The following is a 5,924-nucleotide window of genomic DNA, read 5'->3' as shown; positions in this document are numbered from 1 at the left end:
TAAATGATGAATTTAGATGATTAAATCATCATAAAATAATATGAGGGATAGTTTTGAACATTTATGTAATTAAAAATGCAGAAATAAATGGATTTAGGCCCTTTAAAAATTTGTAGAAAAATTCTAAAACACTTGTGCATGTTTGTAGTTGCATGCACAGTATTTTGAAAGTATGCATGCATATTTTAAAATATATGAGGGTAAATTTGGGTATCAACAATGTGCAGAGAGTTTACTGTCCTTAATATTCCACATCCCTGGGTAAATAGGAGTTTTATTTTCCTTTCTCCCCGGACTATCTTGTTAACCATTATGACCTCTCTAACCAATGCATGATTTAATCCCAATATTAAGATGTCCTAGATACATGGTTTCACTCGTGAAAGGTTGAAATTAGATGTTTCAGATTTTAGCACATATCATGAGCATAATGATTTGAAAGACAATATTATCGCACCTCTAGTCCTCTCATATAGGATCGACTATCGGGAATCGGTTAAGCTTTCGCAATTATAATAATCTCACAAGTGATCAACCTCTTTTTCAACCTCGTGGGCTTGCGTCATAGATTCCTTGTGTCGGATACTATTAAGAGCGTATTTCAACTTCATGTATTTTTGAAACCTCTATCACATTTACGGTGCAAGAATCTTCTCATTTCGAGTTAAACCAAATTTCCCTACACTCAAGAAAGCAATCCGTGTCACGTACTTGGCTATTTCTCCTTAAGGCTTACTATCGCCGAACAAGGAAACTATGGAATGGACCAATTATTACTATGCCTTTCACAACTCATTGTCTTCCAAGAATAACTGATGCTAGCGTCTTTATCCTCTCGATCATGCTCCCACATATCACATGTCTAAAACGACTCACTTCTTTTACATCTTAAGATCATGTACATGGTTCCTGCATTATCGATGTTTACTAGTTAGCTTTATGCCTCATTTGTCAAAACAGTGATGTCATGACATTGATTAACCATTACAGCGCTATTGGTAGTAACCTTTATGTCTCTTAGGTTATAACCTCCTGAAAAGCCCCTGCCCAGCACATTGATGGATTCTTGAATAATTCCAGCTTAATCTCGAACCCTATTGTTCCCTCTTTGTATTAAATCTATGAGGGTTGAAGGTTCAAACATGTCAAAGAAGAAGAATCATTCCATGATCAAACATATTGGGTAGGAAACTCTATGGTCACATTCATTCTAGCGCATCTTTTAATAATTACTGAGGGTCACCAAAGGTTTAATTTGGGTGTTTGGCGAAGAGATTTGGAGTTGTAGAAAGTTAACGGGTTATTCTCAAGATTTTGTCCATGAAGATATTATATGAATGGTTAATAAAGGTAAAGTAGGTGTAGTCCAGATTGGACCCTATACAATCTTGAAGGAAATAGGCCAACCTATGAGTATGATGTCCTCCACACAACCGGTACTTCATGTGTCTATGTCAAAGAAGGTAGTTGGAGATCCTTTGCCTATCGCACCGATTGAGGCTATTGAAGGTGAAGTTAATGGATAATTGGCTTATGAGCGGTACCTAATTGTCATCCTTCTTAGATAAGCCCAGAAGTCTAGATTGCCTCCATCAAGTGCTATGGCGAAGTCTGTGAGTCGAGGAGGTCACCTCGAAGGGTGTCGTGCCCCCTTTTTCTCGCGAAATCGGGTTTATGACATTTGGGAGGACAACTCATTCCTTTTGGGAATTGGGTTAGATTTAAGGAGTCGCCACCTAATGATTGGGGTGCATTAGGCCACCAAGGAGATTTGATTTGAGTAACCAGAGATTGGGTAAGGGCTTGAAATTATTCTAAGGGGAAGGTGTTAGGCACCCCTCAGAATCCACTAGTGTGGTTCCCGGCCAGACTATTATTATGAATTTGGGTAGAATTAGCATATAAAGAAATAGGGCTCAAATAAGAGGGGATTTCATCACATAAAGGTTTGAAAGTAAACAAGATTTGAAAGTATAATTAAAAAAACTGATTTTTAAAAATAAAGAGATAAAATGCTGAAAAGAAAGAAATAAAGGGAGAGGGGTCCTAGGTTTATTAACAATATGGATCACCCCACAAAATGCCCGGTAATCACTCCTCAATGAGGGGCTACACGTGACATTATCGCGTGGTCATCATATACATATCTACCCTTCCCACCTCGTTAAGGTATTAAAGCGCGGAATGGTCTGATTTACCTATTGCATGCTACTACCCGTCCCAATCCTATCAGTCTCGGAGGCATGAGGACTACTAATCCTAAAGGGAAGGGATGTTAGGTTTATTTGTGGTTTCAAAGGCAAAAATTCTAAGGCGACATACAAAATATGTATAGCAAGTTGGGGGAAAGCACATAACAAGCAGAGGCTCAGATATACCTCCTTGAACAAAGAAACACGTAATTAGCATGACTTAAACATACTAGTTAAGGTCTGATTAAGTAATGAACATGAAAGAGCTTAAAGGTTGAGGCAGACTGATTTATTACACAATTCAGATAAGAAGCTCGAATCAGGCCTGCCAGCTGGTTGTATTTATTAACAGAACTGATTTAATTTATAACTTTACCCTAAGGCTTGCCTAAGTGTTGGACAAGGATCCTATAGGCATGGTATCTATTGAATTCAGAAAGCAACGAAATAACAGGGTTTAAAATAAACTGGACACATATTGATTAAAAGAGGAGTCAGATTTTTGAAAGAAAGGCCAGTTTTTAACAAAGATTATAAGTTCTACAGCTAACAGTACTCGTTGTTACTGATTTTAGTTCCATATGCGAATGAAGCGATTCAGATTCGATTAGGAATTCATATAGACTTGCTTTCTACGCGTAGTTGATTTTGAACATGGTATAGAATGCAGAAGACTCGTTTTAAACTTCTGAACATGATATCTAAGTGCAGAAATAGTTTAAGACCTATGAACATGATATCTAAGTGCAGAAATTGTTTAAGACCTATGAACATGATATCTAAGTGCAGAAATTGTTTAAGACCTATGAAGATGATATCTAAGTGCAGTTGATTGTTTAAGACCTATGAACATGATATCTAAGTGAATGATGGGCATACATAATTCAGAAGGACCTATAGGCATGATTTCTATGTGCATATGCAGAATTTAAAATTCCTATAGACATGGTATCTACCCTTTGCATACGTAGTTACCCGTCCCTTTTTACTAACCATCCCCAAGAGTTTATTACAAATTATTACAACCCAAAATAAGGTAAAAATACATCAGAAAAAATATAAATAAAAGTACAACCAAAGAGAGCCTGATTCAGACTTCATGTCTGAAATATGAGGTAAATCAACTCCAAGAGATCATGATCCAAAACCTTTCTCCCATTTGAGTGTGTCAAAGTTCCCTAAGAGCCTCAAAAGGGACTCCAGGCAATGCTCACACCCACATATATTATCATATTGGGGATGAGTGCAGTGTGGAAAGGCCAGCCCTCAAGTATCCAAGTTCAGAGGGAACTCAAAGAGTCCCAAGGCAAGGCTCTCAAGAGGGGGGAAGAACTTAAAGGCTAAGAAGGTGTGAAAGTGCATATCAGAATACTAAAAGGGAAAAGGAGAGGGAACCAGCTACAAATAAGTACACACAAGGGGTTCAGGGGAATAGGGAGATTGTAAAGAGCCTATTGTTTAGGCAAGGGCAAACTCTAGGCATGCCCAGCAATGGAGATTGCTAGCACACCTATAAGCCTGCCAGACACATGTTATTAGAGCCTAGGATCCCAGGGGATCAAATTTGATTCATGGACAATAACTTGCAGTATTGCCATGCCTCAAACTATAGCTTAAACACATAGGGGGATAGGGGTTTTGGATTCATAGTAGAACAGGCAGAAAGAAATCAGTGTGCTAGAATGAGTGTTGAACTATACATAAGCAGTAAACAGGGATACAAAAGCAGTAAACAAACACATTGTTGTGGTGCTTAAACTTAAATCAGGACATACCAGTTTAAAAGAAACAAATAGAGAGAAAGCAAGCAACAGGTCTTGTAATAGGCCACAGTATAAGCAAACGAGAGAGAATAATTTTGAGTATGAGTATAAGTTCAGAAAACTATGAGTGATGGATGTTTGTTAATGAAAAAGTCATGTACTTATAGTGTGAAAAAATAGGTAGAAATAAGTTAAGAAAACAATTAAGGAACTGGTTATCAATTAAAATCAATCAGTACAAGACTTCCTTTAATTAAGGAATTCAGACTTAAACGGTAATGAGCAAGAAAGTTATTTAAGGGAAGAGATCAAACAAGCATCTTGTGCCAAGTAGGCAATTAGGGGTAACTACATAAGAAATTACTTAAGGGCAGAACTTTGAAATACACGGTTACATAGATAAGGTAAGAAAAAATCAATTAGTAGACCGTAAATCAAGGATCAGAGATTTTGTAATCACTGGTCCATGAATGAACCAAGTCAGAAAAGCTGAGGAAAGTTTTAACTTAAATCGAGTCCCAAGGAAATCAGCAAACAAGGAAAGAAATCAATCAAACCTATACAAAAGGAAGTCTGAAATTAATCAAAATTGAAAGCCATTTTAGAGGAAAGTTCAGCACATATAAAGAGCATACAAACATGCTAAGCTGAATTTAGGGCAAAGAAAAACGTCATGTTATTGCAAAAATCAGTAAGTAATAGATTATAGGATCATGGTAGTCACATAGGTCAGCAATGTAGAAGAGAGATAGTAGCAAATAGCATATAAAAGGTCCAGTGTAAAGACCTTAGAAGAGTTTAGTAGAGAATCAGAATAGCTTAAAGAAACAAAGATTGGAACAAAGATTTCACGACTCAGTTGAGCGACAGATGAAACAAATTCAGAAACTCAAAATAGGTCCAAAGGAGTTAGGGTTTTTGAAATCAAACAAGTTCAAAGCAAATCACACAACCAATGGTCTCAAACTCGGATGAACCCCCAAATTCTAGGGTTTTACCATCAATCGAGTGCAGAGATGAGAGGACAAGTAATCAAGGAAAAAGATACTAATCGAAACAGGTTCAGAGGTCTCAGAAAGGAACTGAGACCTTTAACATGCTCTTTCAGTAGCAGGAACTTATGAGAAGCATAGAACAACATGTGAAACACAGTAGCGGAATTCAAGGAAACAAGGTAGAAGAACTGATAAGAAACCTAATGGAAGAAATTAATAAGAACAGTAGGAGAAGCATATTAAGAAGCATATTAAAAGAAACTTCACAAGAACACAGTAGGAAACATATAAAGAACACAGTAGAGAAACGTAAAAAGAACACAGTAGAGAAACACATAAAGAACACAGTAGAGAAATATATAAAGAGCACAGTAGAGAACACATAAAGAACACAGTAGAGAAACACATAAAGAACACAGTAGAGAAATATATAAAGAACACAGTAGAGAACATATAAAGAACACAAAAAAAACCCTAAATCGGAGAAATATAAAGGTTTTGAAAGCATAACTTTTGAAAGAAAAATCAAGAAATCGTTTAAAAGTTTAGGAAAATACGGATCTAGAACAGATCTAAAGAAAAATAGAAGAACCTCATAAGCTAGGGTTTCAGAGGAACTCAACGGTGAGAAAGGCTTGGATAGTTGTTGATCTAAGCAGGAGGGGTTGAAGCCAGGCTCGAAACGGCCATGGCTTGCTGGAGCAAGGCCGGAGATGGCCATAAAACTTGAATCAACAAGGTCTGGACCCTGCTTCTTCGTGGTCATGCCTCGAAACGTCAGCAACCAAGCGTGTGGGAACCATAGAAGGCGGGTAGGTGGTGAGACCACCATAGATTCAGGCTAGGAGGTGGCCGGAGAAGGTGAGTGAAACTCATCGGAGCGGAGGGGAAGGGGGAAGGTTCTAGAGAGAACCAGAGATAGAGAGATAGAGACATGTGAGGAAATGAGAGGGGCTTGGGGGGTCGTTTGGTTT

The sequence above is a fragment of the Nicotiana attenuata genome, unplaced genomic scaffold (genome assembly GCF_001879085.1).
Source record: "Nicotiana attenuata strain UT unplaced genomic scaffold, NIATTr2, whole genome shotgun sequence".
Classification (NCBI taxonomy): domain Eukaryota; kingdom Viridiplantae; phylum Streptophyta; class Magnoliopsida; order Solanales; family Solanaceae; genus Nicotiana; species Nicotiana attenuata.
The sequence above is the reverse complement of the archived record's forward strand: the minus strand, read 5'-3'. Positions refer to the sequence as shown.